General features: G+C 37.7%; 1 protein-coding gene and 1 long non-coding RNA gene across 2 annotated transcripts in view; both read right to left on the bottom strand.

The window, feature by feature from the left end:
- NRG4 (neuregulin 4) overlaps positions 1-19,127 on the bottom strand; it is a 113,962-nt gene that overhangs the window by 27,824 nt on the left and 67,011 nt on the right. The gene's annotated exons all lie outside the window — the stretch shown is intronic.
- On the bottom strand, positions 272-18,088 carry LOC147349443 (uncharacterized). Its single transcript, XR_015149831.1, has 2 exons — positions 17,960-18,088; positions 272-378 (listed from the first exon to the last, which is right to left on the bottom strand). It is a non-coding gene; the product is annotated as an uncharacterized LOC147349443 (long non-coding RNA).

Here is a 19,127-nt window from a genome sequence, read left to right as displayed (position 1 = left end):
AAAGGGACTTTGGAATGATCCAATGAGATCAAGTATTTTAAAGCATTTGGCATATCAAGGCGGTCAATAATGTTTGTTTTTGTTGTTCCGTTGCTAAGTCACACCTGACTCTCTGCGACCACGCGGACTGCAACACAGCAGGCTTCCCTGTCATTCGCTGTTTCTGGAAGTTTGCTCAATCTCGTGTCCATTGTGTCACTGATGCCGTCCAACCATCTATCCTCTTTGCCCCCTTCTCCTCCTGCTCCCAATCTTTCCCAGCATCAGGGTCTTTTTCAGTGAGTTGCAATCCAGTGATCCAACAAACTCCCGAATACAAGCTGTGACTTGACTGCTTACTGTTTTCCTACTTGAAAGGATGGTGTTATCAGAGAAAGTCTGAAAAGGAAATGAATAAATGGAAAAACACTAAATGCATTACACAAAAGCCTGGTATGTGGATTTCTGGAATTTATTTGCAAAACTGGAATAAATTATATAGAGAACCTGAATAACTACAAAATATACTATATACATATGAATCTATGAAGATGTATAATAATTACTTATTTTTCTGAAAATTCTTTAAGAAGTTCGAGATAGTTACATATATATTTTCTCTAAAAGTGAGTAAAAAGCTGAATAATGTGACTGAAAATCTAAACTTTGTGCTATATTTTCTTCCTATTGTATTAATATTCTCAGTTGAAGTTCAAAAACAATAGTATCCTTTTATTTTAGACTATAAATTATAGTAAATTCTTATAACGACAACGTCCTAAGTCCACAATAGAAATGCTGACACCTGAATAATAGTGGAACAGCTCAGCATAGCTATAGTTAGGCAGTAATAGCATTAGCCTATGCTTATATCAGCAAAACTCTTTATATTATTCTTTTCTTATCTCCAAATTGAATGGATTTTGACACACACACACCCCATTTTCTTTGTACTTGGGCTAACTTTCTCTATGCATATAAAATACAATTATATGTACCCACAGACATATCTTACTTCTGTACTTCCAAGTAATTTATTATGTGGGAAATACAATTTTCTGTTTTAATTAAGTTTATCTGAATATGTAGGTTTATAGTGAGGACACACAAATAATTTTATCTTGGGGCCATTTTATAAGTATTATTTGTCAAAATCAATATAGTTGAAATTTAAATCTGGTTTAAAAGGTTACACTGTATTGAAGAGGTAATATTTCCTGTTCAAATCATGATTATATAGAATCAGATTTGTAAATACTGACCCAAAAAAAGTGAACAAAAATGATCATAGTTCACCCAACTATGATACATTTCACTTCTGGGTATTATATTAATAGCTTAAATAAGAAATCGATACAGCTGAATATAAATACATTTTGGGCTTCCCAGGTGGCTCAGTGGTAAAGAATTACCTGCCAATGTAGGAGATGCAGGTTCAATCCCTGGGTCAGGAAGATCCCCTGGAGGAGGAAATGGCAAACCACACCAGTATTTTTGCCAGGATAATACCATGGACAGAGAAGCTGGAGGGCTATAGTCCATGGGGGTCACAAAGAGTTGGACACAACTGAGCAACTGAGCATGCACACAAATGCATTTTAATATTTAGACTTTTGGGGACTTCCTGTGGTCCAGCAGTTAAGACTCTACAGTCCAGCACTTAAAACTCTGTGTGCTCACTGTAGAGGGTAGGGATTCAATCCCTGGTCAGGGAAGATCCTGCATGCCACATGGCATGGCCAAAAAAAATTTTTTTTCAGACTTTTGCATGTCAAAGTAAATTTACTAAATTATTCTTTCTTCCTTCACATATTTTTCCTGCCTCCTCTATATGCTCATTCTCAATAATTTTAACTATCTCCTATTAAACAGTTAAAGAATTTTAGCTATTTCCTAATAAATAAAACAACAAAGAGCTCAGGTAAAATAAAACTGTATATGATAATTTAGGCATCTTTCTTAGCATTAATAGTAGTTTATAAGTCTTACATCTACTATGTTTCAGACTTCCAGAATTATTTTATTGATAAGTCAATTAGTTTACAATTTTTTCCTGAAAAATATTTGTGAGTATAAGTATCTAAAATATTACATTCTATCAACTATTTCTACTATTTTTCACCTGATAATCTTATAACCTATTCAAAATACATCTATGAGAAAGAACTTTCCTTCAAAAGAGTCCACAGTCTAGAACTGGAAAACATGAACCAACTGTTCAGTAGTAAAACAAATTAGTTTCAGAACAATCACAAACTAAAGAGAATACATCTCAAGGATTTTTTTACCAAGCACATAAGAAACTCTCAGCTTTCCCAAATTACCTAGACTCCAGAGAATAGTAAAAGGGAAAGCAGAGATTAGTGAAAGAAATGGTGGAGGTGTACTGAAAAATATCAGGTAGACTCAAAATAAATGAAATAGTTTTCTCTGGTGACTTTTTCTTTTAAACTGATGTCAATTAGTAAAATCAAATACAGCAAATCAATCGAAAGTATGAGGAAGAGTATACCCAGTATGAAAATCTAGGGTATTTCCAAACAAAATGGCAGTGTTTCAAGGTTATCTCTGGCATCATTTCACCTCATTTTTCAGCTTTGTTGTCACATGGCATCCATTCCCAAAGTCTTGAGTCTTAAAAGGTATTTAGGACATCCTAGTGCTGTGATCGGAGAAGGCAATGGCACCCCCCTCCAGTACTCTTCACTGGAAAATCCCATGGATGGAGGAGCCTGGTAGGCTGCAGGCCATGGGGTCACTGAGGGTCAGACATGACTGAGCGACTTCACTTTCACTTTTCACTTTCATGCATTGGAGAAGGAAATGGCAACCCACTCCAGTGTTCTTGCCTGGAGAATCCCAGGGACAGGGGAGCCTGGTGGCTGCTGTCTATGGGGTCGCACAGAGTCGGACACGACTGAAGTGACTTAGCAGCAGTGCTGTGATATCCAGAAAAGATCCCACGTTCCAGACCACTCTCTGCCGCCTCCACCTGTCAGAGATATTTTGCTCAGTTCTGATAAATTGATTTCAAATACTAAGTAATACTAATGACCAAAGTGTAATCCTTAGAGGATCATTTGCATATAACAGAGAGCCTCATAATATACAGAAAATAATCAAGTTATACTATTCAAGACCTTTATACATTTAGCTAGACTTGGGTAATAATAACTGGCTACATTTATTCCCACTAAAGGCAAGTTGAGCAATTAATCATCTAAAGAATTTAGACACTCTGAAGGAAAATTTTCTAGATAAGTAAGGCTCCTCTCAGTTTACATTATTGTTAGAAAAGAAGGACTATTTCATATTCTAGTTTGAGAAATATACATCCTTTGATCCTTACCAATGTTATACATGTTATGCTTCATCATTTAATTATGTGTAATTTGGATATGACTTAGCAACTGAACAACAACAATTTAGACAATAATGCTCCTTTTCCCTAATAAGACTACAAACAGGCAAAAACCCCTAAATATCCCCTATCCTCCATTATCATTTTATCCTTTCTCTCCTCCAATTACAAGAAACCTTGGCTAGGCACATGGCTACATGAAATAAACACTGTGCTTCCAAATTCCACATTCACTGAGGAAAAGCCATATGACTAGGTTCCAACTAAGAGAGTGCAGGAAAGTGACAGCTGCAACTTCCAACTTCAAGAAAACATCCTTAAAAGGAGAAGTATCTCCTTTTCTTTCTTCCTACTTTTTGAAAAGATGGGATCTACAGATTATAAAATATGTGAGAAATGTCAAAAGAAGCTGCGATTGGGCAGACACTACAAAATAAGAGCTTGGGGGACGAAGAAGGAAGCAGATCTCTTTGTGCACCATATGCTTCCTGGAAGATGAAAGGCTCATTTTGACTTGTTTGCAGTGGCCTGTGAAGGAACCAGGAACACAGGAAGGAACATAAGGAGACAGGGCAGCAGAAATGTGCAAGTGTGCCAGAGCATGGAGGAAATCCTGAATCTGGGAGCCTGACTTCTGGAAGGCATCTAGCAAACAAACTTCAGCTCATCATGACATGATTACAGAGGCAATGGCCAAAGGGCAAGCAAGGACCACTGAATATACTCAACTACAGAACGCAGGCCAAAACAGATGAGGAAAACGGTGACAAAACACAGAGAAAATGTCATATACTCTGACAAAGTAGAAATTGTACCATTTACAAAAATTGGGAAGAGAGTAACAAAAATAGGAGTGGAGTGAGGACTGCAATCTAAAGCATACACTGGCTGGCAGTCACAGCAGGTATTTAACAATAAAACATCAAGTAGTAGAGAAATATATGCACATAGAGATTTTTTTTTTAACTGTGAAAACAGTTCAGTTCTGTTAAGTTCAGTCACTCAGTCGTGTCCACCTCTTTGTGACCCCATGAACCGCAGCACGCCAGGCCTCCCTGTCCATCACCAACCCCTGGAGTTTTCCCAAACTCATGTCCATTGAGTCGGTGATGCCATCCAGCCATCTCATCCTCTGTGGTCCCCTTCTCCTCCTGCCTTCATTCTTTCCCAGCATCAGAGTCTTTTCAAATGAGTCAGCTCTTCGCATCAAGTGGCCGAAGTATTGGAGTTTCAGCTTCAACATCAGTCTTTCCAATGAACACCCAGGACTGATCTCCTTTAGGATGGACTGGTTGGATCTCCTTGCAGTCCAAGGGACTCTCAAGAGTCTTCTCCAACACCACAGTTCAAAAGCATCAATTCTTCAGCACTCAGCTTTCTTCATAGTCCAACTGTCACATCCATACATGACTACTGGAAAAACCATAGCCTTGACTAGATGGACCTTCGTTGGCAAAGTAATGTCTCTGCTTTTTAATATGTTGTCTAGGTTGGTAATAACTTTTCTTCCAAGGGGCAAAGGTCTTTTAATTTCATGGCTGCAAGTCACCATCTGCAGTGATTTTGGAGCCAAAAAAAAATAGTCATCCACTGTTTCTACTGTTTCCCCATCTATTTACCATGAAGTGATGGGACCAGATGCCATGATCTTAGTTTTCTGAATGTTGACCTTTCCCCCCCGCTTTTTTTTAAATTAATTTTATTTTATTTAACTTTACAATATTGTATTGGTTTTGCCTTTAAGCCAACTTTTTCACTGTCCTCTTTCACTTTCATCAAGAGGCTCTTTAGTTCTTCACTTCCTGCCATAAGCGTGATGTCATCTGCATATCTGAGCTCCTGGCAATCTTGATTCCAGCTTGTGCTTCTTCCAGCCCAGCGTTTCTCATGATGTACTCTGCATATAAGCAGGGTGACAATATACAGCTTTGTCACACTCCTTTTCCAATTTTGAACCAATCAGTTGTTCCATGTCCGGTTCTAATTGTTCCTTCTTCACCTGCATTACAGGCTTTTCAGGAGACAGGTAAGGTGGTCTAGAACTCCCATTTCTTTGAATAATTTTCCACACTATATTAAAATTTAAGAATTTTCCTTATTATATAAAAAGCCCTGAAAATGAATCCTAAAAGACTACAACTTAACAGAAAAACTGGGGAGAAAAAAAATTGACAGAATAAGAAATACAAATGGCGCAGCTTCATCTATCATAAAATAAATGTGTCAGAGAAAGATAAATATCACATGGTATCACATACATGTGAAATCTAAAAGAATGGTACAAGTGAACCTATTTACAAAAGAGAAATAGTCACAGATGTATAAAACAAACAAGGTTAACAATGGGGAAAGAAAAAGGGAGGGATAAATTGGGAGACTGGGATTGACATATACACGATACTATATATAAAACAGGTAACTAATTAAGGAGCTACTGTATAGCACAGGGAACTCTTCTCAATTATCTGTAATGACCTAAATGGGAAACAGATCTAAAAAAAGCGGCTATATGTATGCGTAACTGATTCACTTTGCTGTATGGCAGAAAACAATGAAACACTGTAAATCAACTATACTCCAATGAAAATTATTTTTTAAAAAAGGTAAGTTTGAGTTAAGGCAACACTCAGATACCATTTCTCACCTATAAGATTGGTGAAGGTCCAAAGTTAGATAATATACTCTGCCGGAAAATGAGGCAATCTCAAATACCTATGCAGAGCAATTTGCCAATATCTACCCAAATTACAAATGCATATACCCTTGACCCAGTCAAATTCCTGAAATTTACTTGCACTCTATAAACGACATTTCCCCATTTTAAGCCTAGGTTTCCCCAGTGGCTCAGCGGGTAAAGAATTTGCCTGCAATACAGGAGACACAGGAGACAGGGGTTCTTTCCCTGGGCTGGAAAGATCCCCTGGGAGAGGAAATGACAACCCACTCTAGTATTCTTGCCTGGAGAATTCCATGGACAGAGGAGCCTGTTGGGTACAGTCCATGGGGTTCCACAGAGTTGGACACGACTGAGCAATGCACGCATCTCTCCATCCAAGGTTATCTACTACTGCACTATTTGCATTAGCAAATGCTGAGAAGCAACTCAAAGGTTCATCAAAAGGGTTAAATACACCATAGTACTTACATAAGACACAACACTATGAAACTGTTATAAAGCATTCTGTGTATTGTCATTGAAAGCTCTCTAAAATGTATTACAAAGTGAAAAAAGCAAAGTAGAAAACAGTGCAAAAATTGATTGAAAATAAGATCTCAGGTTGGTTTTGGCTTATACATGCATAAATATGTTAGAAGATAAACAATACATAAAATTAGTTGTAAGTAGAAAATAGGGAAATAGGTGAAAAGAACAATTTATGCTGTATATCTTTTACTATTGCTTAATTGTTGGGTCACATAAATTTATCAAATTTTTAATATGTCAATGTATTTTGTAACCAAAACTGAAGCAAACTTAGGAGATGGTTGCAAAGGAATAATCTTAGCAGGAGATAAGATAATGCCCCGGGCCTTTTATTCATATCTTTGCCAGACAATGCTGGCCTGCTCAGAAGCAAAGTTGGAAGGGAAAGGATAAACTAAGAGAACATTAAGTGAAAGACCTAAAATATAAAGTTAAAGAACAGTTCCCCTTAGATCTCCAGCTATGGTACTTACATTCTAGAACTAAGTGGAAACAAGGACACACCTAGAGCCTGCTGCTGCTGCTGCTAATTCGCTTCAGTCGTGTCCGACTCTGTGCGACCCCAGAGACGGCAGCCCATCAGGCTTCCCCATCCCTGGGATTCTCCAGGAAAGAACACTGGAGTGGGTTGCCATTTCCTTCTCCAATGCATGAAAGTGAAAAGTGGAAGTGAAGTTGCTCAGTCGTGTCCGACTCTTCACGACCCCATGGACTGCAGCCTACCAGGCTCCTCCGTCCATGGGATTTTCTAGGCAAAAGTACTGGAGTGGGGTGCCATTGCCTTCTCCGCATCTAGAGCCTAGTAAGCTTTTAAGTGGGCTGCATTACCAAAGAAACCACAAACCAAAAGCCTGTTCAAATCCTAAAGTCCTTATCTTCCACTGCTGTTGTTCAGTCGCCAAGTCATGTACTGCTCTTTGCAATTACGTGGACTACAGCACAGCAGGCTCCCCTGTCCATCACTATCTTCCGGAGCTTGCTCAGACTCAGTCCAGTTCAGTCTCTCAGTTGTGTCCTACTCTTTGTGACCCCATGGACTGCAGCACACCAGGCTTCCCTGTCCATCACCAACTCCTGGAGCTTGCTCAAACTCATGTCCATAGAATCGGTGATACCATCCAACCATCTCATTCTCTGTCATCCCCTTCTCCTCCTGCCTTCAATCTTTTCCAGCATCAGGGTCTTTTCCAATGAGTCAGTTCTCGCATCAGGTAGCCAAAGTATTGGAGTTTCAGCGTCAACATCAGTCCTTCCAATGAACATTCAGGACTGATTTCCTTTAGAATTGACCAGTTTGATCTCCTTGCAGTCCAAGAGACTCTCAAGAGTCTTCTCCAACACCACAGTTCAAAGCCATCGATTCTTTGGTGTTCAGCTTTCTTTATAGTCCAACTCTCACATACATACATGACTACTGGAAAAACCATAGCTTTGACAAGATGGACCTTTGTCGGCAAATTAACGTCTCTGCTTTTTAATATGTTGTCTAGGTTGGTCACAGCTTTTCTTCCAAGGAGCAAGCGTCTTTTAATTTCATGGCTGCAGTCACTATCTGCAGTGATTTTGGAGCCCAAAGAAATAAATTCTCTCACTGTTTCCACTGTTTCCCCATCTATTTGCTGTGAAGTGATGGGACCAGATGCCATGATCTTCGTTTTCTGAATGTTGAGCTTTAAGCCAACTTTTTCACTGTCCTCTTTCACTTTCATCAAGAGGCTCTTTAGTTCTTCTTCACTTTCTGCCATAATGGTGGTGTCATCTGCATATCTGAGGTTATTGATATTTCTCCTGGCAATCTTGATTTCAGCTTGTGCTTCATCCAGTCCAGCATTTCTCATGATGTACTCTCCATATAAGTTAAATAAACAGGGTGACAATATACAGCCTTGATGTACTCCTTTCCCAATTTGGAACTAGTCTGTTGTTCCATGTCCAGTTCTAACTGTTGCTTCTTGACCTGCATACAAGTTTCTCAGTAGGCAGGTAAGGTGATCTGCTATTCCCATCTCTTTAAGAATTTTGCAGTTTTTTATGATCCACACAGTCAAAGGCTTTGGCGTAGTCAATAAAGCAGAAGTAGATGTTTTTCTGGAATTCCCTTGCTTATTCTATGCTCCAACAGATATTAGCAATATGATCTCTGGTTCCTCTGCCTTTTCTAAATCTAGCTTGAACATCTGGAAGTTCACAGTTCACATACTGTTGAAGCCTGGCTTGGAGAATTTTGAGCATTACTTTGCTAGCGTGTGAGATGAGTGCAATTGTGCGGTGGTTTGAACATTCTTTGGCATTGCTCAGACTCATATCCGTCCAAAGGACTCTCAAGAGTCATCTCCTGCACCACAATTTGAAAGCATCAATTCTTTGGCACTCAGTATTCTTTATGGTCCAACACCCATACATGACTGCTGGAAAAATCATAGCTTTGACTATATGGACCTCAGTCAACAAAATGATGCCTCTACTTTCATCTAGGATTGTTATTGCCTTTCTTGCAAGAAACAAGCATCATTTAATTTCACAGCTGCAGTAACCATTCGCAGTGATTTTGGAGCCCAAGAAAATGAAATCTGTCACTGTTTCCACTTTTTCTCAACCTATTTGCCATGAAGTGATTGAACCAGATGCCATGATCTTAGGTTTTTGAATGTTGAGTTTTAAGCCAGGTTTTCATTCTCTTACCCCCATCAAGAGGCTCTGGTTTCTCTTCACTTTCTGCCATTACAGTGGTACCATCTGCATATATAACATTGTTTATCTTCCATTAGTTTTCCCCATATATCTACTTTTTCATGGTTTGCCATCCTTAAAGTCTAAAATCTCTTCTTGTCTTGTCACTTCTTTACAAATTTATTGTTTTTTGTTCAGATGTTATAGAAACCCCAAGTTTAAACCAACCCTTTGAGTTACTCATCACCAAATAGTCTCATGTATTTATTCAGAATACATGCATTTGTAAACTTCTGTTTTTCTCTTTTTAATTTTTGTCAGTCTAATTTGCAAGGCCTCAACCAATAAACCTCAGATGGGTAGAGGAAAAAGACTTTTCTCCTCCCTTATTAGGACATATATGTTACAGTAAGAGTGTAAAGAAAAATCAACTGGAGTCTGACCCTGAGATGACCTAGACACTGAAATTAGCAGACAAGAATTTTAAATCCCAAGGTTTAATGCTCAAGGACATAAAAGAAAATATAATCAATGAAGAAATAAGATAGCTCAGCAGAAAAATAGGAAATATGAAAAAATAATTAACATGGAAATTTTAGAACTCATAAAATAATATATGAAATAAAAAATTGATTGGATGGCCTTAACAGCAGATTGTAAATAATAGGAGGGTCAGTGAACTTAAACACAGATCATTACAAACTATCTGTTTAAAATACAGAAAGATTTTTTTAAAAAAAGAAAGAAAAATCCAGTGATTTATGGAACAGTATTAAAAGGTCAACATACTTGTAATTGGAAACCCAAAAGGAGAAAAATTAGAGAATGGGGCAGGAAAAGAATATTTAAAGAAATTATGCCCTCAAATTTCCCAACTTTAGTGAAAGATAAATTTGCATACTGAAACGGCATATACCAAGCAAATTTAGGCACATCATAGTTAAGTGGCTGGAGGGAAAAAAGAGAAAATCTTGAAAGTAATCAGAGAGAACAACACAGAACACATGGGGAAATAGTAATATGAATGATAGCTGACTTTGTATCAGAAATCATAGAGACCAGAAGACAGTAGAAGGAAATATTTAAAGTGTGGGGAAAAAAATTGAACCCAGAACTCTGTATTTTGCAGAAATACCCTTTAAATATGAAAGCAATAACAGCAGCACTACTCATAATAGCCCAAAAGTAGGAAAAATCTCAAAGGTTCATTAACCAATAAGTGGAGAAATAAAATGTATATCTATACAATACAACATTATTTGGTGATAAAAATAAAGTACTGAGACATGCTACAAAATAGATAACTCTACAACATAAAGTAACTTAGGCTAAGTCAAAGAAGCCATTCACAAAATAACCCTTATTGTCTCATTCCATTTGTATTAAATATCCAAAATAGGATAATGAGACTGAAAGTAGATTAAGTATGTGGTAGAGAATAGGGATTAATTACAAATGTTTGTGGTGTACTTCTAAGTGTGAAAGTGAATGTGTTAGTCACTTAGTTGTGTCCGACTCTTGGGACCCCATGGACTGTAGCCCGCCAGGCTCCTCTGTCCATGGAATTCTCCAGGCAAGAATACTGGAGTGGGTTCCCTTCTCCAGGGAATCTTCCCGACACAAGGATCGAACCCTGGTCTCCCGCCTTGCAGGCAGGTTCACAGATTCTTTACCATCTGAGCCACCAGGGAAGCTTTTAGGAGAGGATGAAAAATGTCCTAAAATTAGATTACAGTGATAGTTCATTGCATAACACTGTGAACATATGAAAAAACATTGAACTATTTACTTTAACTGGGCAAATTATATGATATGCTAATTATATCTCAATAAAGCTGCTAAGAAAAAGACTGAAGGCAGTATAAAGACATTTTTAGATACAAGAAAAAAAAGATAACTTATGGTCAGCACCCTGTTTTGTAAGAAAAGTAAAAAGGAAGGTCTCCCGGCTCAGGGGAAATAACTAGATGGAGACAAATCTATAGAAAGGGATGATGAGCACTGGAAACAGTTAAAAAAAGTGTCACTTAAATCTCCATTTAGAAAAATACATATGACTATTTAAACCAAAAACAAAAACACTGTATTGTGGAGCCTACAGACTTATGTAGATACATTACTTAGGATAATGACGGCATAAAGAATAGGGAAACAAGTGAAAGAATACGGTTGGCAAGATTCTGCATCTTATATGAAGTGAAAATCAGTCATGATCATATTAACTGTGAAGTTAAACCTGTATATATCCTTGGAGCAAAAATTAAAAATATAATACAGAGGTAGTTAAAAGGCTTATAAATTAAAATGAAATTCTACCTTCATGTTTAGTCATTTTAAACAATACTAGCCACAAGACTCATATTGTTGGTAGTCATGGGCTAAAGGACACAAAAAAATATATATAAGATATGTAATACTTGCAACACACCTCAACTATATTTAGACTGTGCATTAAGTACAAGTAAGTAATACATTTACTGTGTTAAGATGCTCTACACTACTGATAAATGAATGAAAAAAGGTTATTTAACAAAAGCTAAATTATAAAGTCTATGAAGCAGAGATGAACAAAGCCAAGGTCCTTCAAAAAATGGAGAATGGCTGTATATATATTAACATATCTAAAGAAAAAGCCTGTCAATCTGAGGAGCCGTTGGTCAGCAAGAGAAACCCAGGGGCAAAGAGCACAAGAGGCAAACTTCAGCAGTACTCATCTAAGCACTAATAGAGAAGTTATGGGCCAGACTTCAAGTATTACAGTCCTAGGTAAGATTATTCCTCTTATGGAAATGAATGCAACAGGCTAGTGACAAATCCAATTTATATAACTTTGTTTCCATTCTATATTCCCTAAACAATGCTCTAATTATAAACTTGACTTCCCATGTGTAACAGTCTACACAGAGAAAATACCTGACTCACATTAACTCAAGTCTGTGTTAACTACCACTCAAAAGTTAATAAACTGGAATGGTTATTTTAGTTATTAGTCTCTACAGGCCCAGTTTGTGCTCATGAGGGATGAGAACCCCCTCCCCCCGCCATGCTATGCATGGGGCTTCCCTGGTGGCTCAGAAGGTAAAGAATCTGCCTGCAATGCTGGGGACCTGGGTTCAATCTCTGGGTCGGGAAGTTCCCCTGGAGAAGGAAATGGCTATCCACTCCAGTATTCTTGTCTGGGAAATCCCACAGACAGAGGAGCTTGGTGGGCTACAGTCCATAGCATCACAAAGACTCAGACATGACAGAGTGACTAATACACACATACTACACTATGCATAATTAGGTCTGAAAGCATGGAGACCAAGAGAGGATCTCCAGGTTGTGAAAATACGGTTATATGGTTATACAGAATTTCATAAGGCTACTTATTTTATGGCCTAGGTGTACAAACTTTACCGAGTACTTCATTTTCTTTTTAATTACAAGAGTTTGAAATTTAAATCTTCATATTATTAAAAAACTTGGTTTTGCTTTTTAACAGATGTACTTGATTACATAAGACAGTGGGATAAAGAGATACTGCTGACAAAACACTAGTGAAAGGTCAGGAAATCAGATATAGTCCTTGACATAAGCTACCCCTTACATGTAACAGAAAAGAGATTCATTCACAAAACTGGAAAATAATGCCCAATTCTTGTTTATAATGATTTATTTTTACAGCAACTAGTGAATTGTTTTTTGGGCTCCAAAATCACAGCAGATGGTGACTGAAGCCATGAAATTAAAAGACGCTTACTCCTTGGAAGGAAAGTTATGACCAACCTAGACAGCATATTGAAAAGCAGAGACATTACTTTGCCAACAAAGGTCCGTCTAGTCAAGGCTATGGTTTTTCCAGTGGTCATGTATGGATGTGAGAGTTGGACTGTGAAGAAGGCTGAGCGCCGAAGAATTGATGCTTTTGAACTGTGGTGTTGGAGAAGACTCTTGAGAGTCCCTTGGACTGCAAGGAGATCCAACCAGTCCATTCTGAAGGAGATCAGCCCTGGGATTTCTTTGGAAGGAATGATGCTAAAGCTGAAACTCTAGTACTTTGGCCACCTCATGAGAAGAGTTGACTCATTGGAAAAGACTCTGATGCTGGGAGGGATTGGGGCAGGAGGAGAAGGGGACGACAGAGGATGAGATGGCTGGATGGCATCACTGACTCAATGGACGTGAGTCTGAGTGAACTCCAGGAGTTGGTGATGGACAGGGAGGCCTGGCGTGCTACGATTCATGGGGTCGCAAAGAGTCAGACACGACTGAGCGACTGAACTGAACTGAACTGAGTGAATTGTTTACCTACATAATGATAGTATTAGATCTCAATATTACATTTGTTATTACTACATCTGCTTGTACTGTCTTGGTAGAAATCAGATAAAATGGTTTTATCAGAATGAAGAATGAACAGGTCCTAGATCAAACCTCAATATTCCCAGTGAAATGTGTTAAAAGAATTGCATCATAAAGATCTATAAATATAATATTTACACATTTTTTCTTGATGGCCATAATTAGCTCTATATTTTGAATTTCTATTTAACACATATTGGTTGAGATGCTTTGTAAAAAGGATGAGGCAGGTGTAAAACTGAGGAAATTAATTTAATGATATTTTTAAGGCTTCTTTTCATGGCCTTTCCCTCATTTGAGCCCTTCCCATTCTAATACTTTATTAGACAAAGAAAATTTTCTGAGATTTTTAGAAGCACTGGTTTGTTATTAACTTAATGAGAGAAGGAAATGTGTAAACTAAAAAGGGCAAAAAAACAATTCAATATATCTTTGTAGAAAATCGCAAATAACTTTTATTTTCAAATCCAATCTATTGTAAACATCTTCCTCACAGAATTTATTATATCTTAGCTTTGATTACTTGGTATTAAATATCCTTATTTTTCAGTGATAAGATTTCCAAATTCTTCTCTATCCTGGTTTTCCTCGTCAACATTTTACCGAGAAATTTTTTTTTCTTTTAGCATTTATTATATTCTAGGACTTATACTGGATGCAGGCAATTCAAAGACAAGTAAGAGGATGCATTTCCTCTAAGGGGCTTATTATTCTATTAGGGAGCAGCATATACAGAAGTCATTTAAGTGACATAAAGAGTCATAAAGATGTCTAAAACATGTTTGAGTATGTGAGAATATAATTACTAGCTGATATTTAGGGTAATCCTTAAACTGGTGGCTTAATACAAGAAAAGTGTTTTATTCACAGGCAGCCCTCTCCATCACTTAAATCTACTACCTTGAAAACATGGCCTCCAAGGTCACTGAGGTAGGAAAAAGACAGGCTGGAGTTTTTCAGGAAACAGTTGTCTGGGGCCAGGTTTGGAAGTGGCCTGAATCCCTTCCCATAACACTCTGTCCCAGAACTCAATCTCAGGGATCCAACTTATCGACAAGTGGGGCTGGGAAATGTAGAAGACCCCAAAGGTATTTATTGAACACTAACAGGCTCTGCCACAGAGTGTAAATGGAGGCCAGTTAATTCTACTTGGAAAAGCTTTATAGAAAATATAATGCTTGAACTGGGTACCAGATCACTCTATCAGTTTTCCATTGTACATGATGAGAAAACCAAGAGAATCAACTGAAAAAATATTACGAACAATAAAAGAATTTAGCAGAATAGCTGGGCCTCCATTCATTCGAAAGATAATTATTGAGCACTTGTTCTAGATCTATGGGAAACACCACTGAATAAAATAAAATAAAATAAAAATTCTTAAATTTTTAAATTAAAAAAACCATGGAGTTTATAATCGATCCTGGGGAGATAGTAAGTAATAAAGTAAACAAGGGCTTTCCTGGTGACTCAGTGATAAAGAATCTGCCTGCCAATGCAAGAGACACAGGTTTGACCCCTGATCTGGGAAGATCTCACATGCCATGGAGTAACTAAGTCTGTGTGCCACAACTAATCAGCCTGTGCTCTAGAGCCCAGGAGCCGCAACTACTGAGCCCATGTGCCACAACTAGTGAAGTCCACGCATCCTAGAGCCTCTGCAACAAGAGAAGCCACTGCAATGAAAAGCCCATGCGCCACGAGTAGAGAGTAGCCCCTGCTCGCCACCACCAGAGAAAAGTCCGTGTAGTAATGAAGATCCAGCGCAATCAAAAATAAAATAAATAAAAATTATTTTAAAAATAAATAAAAAATCAGATAGCATGTTAGTGGATCATAAGAGATGTGGATAAAGGAAGAGTGGAAATGGGAGAAGAATAGGTTTCATTTTTTAAATAGTGGTCCAAAAGTTGACAGTGAAGAGATGCATGATGTGAGGGAGTTAGCCAAAAGGATATCTTGAGGAAGAGCATTCTATAACAGAAGGAAAAACCAAGACATTATCTTAAAGTCAGGAACTTTCTTGGCATTGGGGAACACCAAGGATGCCAGTGTGGCTGAAGTAGACTGAACAACAGGAGAGGAATAAGATATGAGGGTAGAGAAATACGACAGCCATTTAAGCCTCTGGTCTTTATGTGAGTGAAATGGAAAGTCATTGAAGAGTTTTAAATATAGGAATAACATGATATTTATTAAGTTTATGTGTAAAATGATTTATATTTCCAGCAAAACATAAAATCTATAGGAAAAAACTAGAGAAATGTGCAAAATTTATATTAAATGTTTTATAAAACATTTATATTAAATGTTTTATAAAACATTTATATTAAATGTTTTATAAAATGTGTCCACCCCTAAAGGACACAAAAGGGAATTTGAATAAGTAAGAAGATATGTATTATTCTTGGATAAAAAGACTCAGCACTATAAAAAAATTTTTTTCCTTACATGAATGTATCAATTTAATGCAATTAATAAAAAAAAAACTGTCCTTATGTGAATGTATCAATTTAATGCAATTACCCACTCAAAAAAATCCACAGTCTTTCTTTCTGGACAGATAAATTAATTCTAAAAGTTCATATGAAAAAATTAAAAATCAAGGGTGGTTGGGGTGTGGTGATGCAAAACCTAGACTTACTATACATTAAATCTCACTATAAAGATCCAACAATTAAAAGAAGTTGCTACTGGCACATGAACAGGCCAAAGGAAAATGAGAGAAATTCCAGAAAGAATTCAAATACTTACATTTGAAACTTAGTATATAACAAAGCTGGCATTTCACATCAGTAGAGGAATTCAAGCATTTAATAAATACTTACTGAATACCTATTATGTTTCAGGCACAATTCCATGAGTAACCATGAGTAAAAGTTCTTGTCCTTATGAGGATGACATTCTAATGGGAATTATGACATTAAATCAATAATGTTGAGAGGACTGGGTAGTTATATTGAAGAAGATAAATCTGGACCATATACATACTCTAAGTAGAATAAATTTTTAACTTTTAAAAAAGAACCTGAAACAAACATGACAAAATTCATTATAACCTTGGAGTAAGAAAGACTTTTCTAAGTATGACTCAAATTTGAAGTTTAAGAAAAAAACAAAAGACTGAAAATTTTGACTGCAGACAAATAAAAGAACTGCTGCATGGAAAAGTAAACACCGTAGGATAGACAAAAAGAAACATAATAAACTATAAATAATTATTTTAAATTAATATTATACATAAAAGGCTAACCTCCCCAATATAAGACAAGTTCTAGAAATAAAAAGTATCAATAACCCAATTTTTAAAAATAAGCAAATATGTGAACAAACGTTTATCAAAAAAGATAGCTAGTATTTAAGCAATGAAAGATGTCTGACTTTACATATAATTAGGAAAATATAAATGAAAAGAACACTGAGATACTATGGTTTTAATCTATCGTATTTGCAAAAATCCAGAAGTTTGACAACTCTGTTGTAATGGAAACAGTTACTCAAATACATTACTGGCAGGAGTTCAAAATAGTATTATAATTCCCATAGAGAACTATTTGGCGACACCTATTAAAATCACAAAAGTATGTATCTTCAATCCTGAAATCTTACCTCTAGGAATTTACTTTCTAGATAAGTGATTTCATACATGTGCAGATTTATACACACAGTTATATACTTCAGCATTGTGTAAGCAGTAACATCCAATGATGAGTTCAAAGAGCTTAAGAATGAAGAGAAAATCAAACCCAAAGAAAGTGCAAAAAAGAAATAACGAGCAGATGTTAGCCAATGCTGCTGCTGCTGCTAAGTCGCTTTAGTCGTGTCCGACTCTGTGCGACCCCATAGACGGCAGCCCACCAGGCTCCCCCGTCCCTGGGATTCTCCAGGCAAGAACACTGGAGTGGGTTGCCATTTACTTGTGCTTAAATTTTTCATAACATCTTTGGGCAAGAGGAGTTTGTTTCTTCAATTTCAAATGTGAGTCAAAGAAGTGAGGCAAATAGTCCACAAGCATACAGCTTGTATGGGCAAAGACAGTCTCACAGCTATGCTGAAGTCTAGACCCTGTGTTCTTAAACAAAACTCAACACTGTCTGCTATGAAAATATGTTGTTACATTGTTGTTCTTATGTAGTCACTAAGTCCTGTCCAATTCTTTTGCAACCCCAAGGACTGTATCCCACCAGGCTCCTCTGTCCATGGGATTTCCCAGGCAAGAACATATGCTCTATGACTGTTCATTCCAGGCCCGGAAAGTTACCCTAAGAAAAAAACTGAAACGAGAACTTCACTCCATATATACAGAGCTGCTTATTCATTCCACAGATATTGGTTGATTGTTCACTATGTGTCAGGAAATATCCTTAAGTAATTTATAAGAAATAAATGCAGGCACTAACCTGGCAGAGGTGACAGGCAAGTGTCCCATTTCCAGTGCTTCTCCCTAGGTCCTGCCAGAACCAGTAGTCATGTGGAGCCCTCTCCCCAGGGGGGATGCCCCTTGACTGTCAGGCTCTGTTGGCCAGAGGGGAATGCGTTTCAAGCCTCACAGGTCTGAAACAACAGCAAGGCAGCTGAAGAGACAATAAAGATCCAGGGCAAAGTTAAACAATAAGGTTCATCTCCTACACAAGGCCACTCCTTCAAAATTGGGAGAGAGAGCTATCTTGCCTAATACATAGAAACAAATACAGAGTCAAGCAAAATGAGGAAACAGAGGAATATGTTCCAAATGAAAGAATAAGCGAACTCCAGGAAAACAAAAAACAAAAAACCTAAGTGAAATGGTATTTAAGTGAAAAGTCACTTAATGGCCTAAGTGAAAAGTCATTTACCTAATAAACAGTTAAAAGTAATAGTTATAAAGACACCAAACTTGGAAGAAGAAAGGATAAACACAGAGATAACTTCAACAAAGAAATAGAAAATATAAGAAAGTACCAAACAGAAGTCAGAGAGCTGAAGAACACAATAAATGAACTACAAAAATACACTGCTGCTGCTGCGTCACTTCAGTCATGTCAGACTCTGCAACCCCATAGACAGCAGCCCACCAGGCTCCCCTGTCCCTGGGATTCTCCAGGCAAGAACACTGGAGTGGGTTGCCATTTCCTTCTCCAATGCATGAAAGTGAAAAGGGGAAGTGAAGTCACTCAGTGGTGTTCGACTCTTCCCGACCCCATGGACTGCAGCCCACCAGGCTCCTCCACCCATGGGATTTTCCAGGCAAGAGTACTGGAGTGGGGTGCCATTGCCTTCTCTGAAAAAAAATATACTAGAGGGGTTCAACAGCAGACTAGATTAAGGAGAAAGAATCAGTGTTCTAGGGTATAGGACACTCTGTGCTGCTGCTGCTGCTAAGTCGCTTCAGTCGTATCCGACTCTGTGCGACTCCATAGGTGGCAGCCCACCAGGCTTCTCCGTCCATGGGATTCTCCAGGCAAGAACACTGGAGTGGGTTGCCATTTCCTTCTTCAATGCATGAAAGTGGAAAGTGAAAGTGAAGTCGCTTAGTCGTGTCCGACTCTTAGCGACCCCATGGACTGCAGCCTACCAGGCTCCTCCATC

The sequence above is a fragment of the Bos grunniens genome, chromosome 21, assembly GCF_055505025.1.
Source record: "Bos grunniens cultivar Pamir isolate PY7600 chromosome 21, Bosgru_T2T1.0, whole genome shotgun sequence".
In the NCBI taxonomy this organism is placed as follows: domain Eukaryota; kingdom Metazoa; phylum Chordata; class Mammalia; order Artiodactyla; family Bovidae; genus Bos; species Bos grunniens.
Note: the sequence above shows the minus strand (reverse complement) of the source record. Positions and strands in the feature narration are given on the sequence as shown.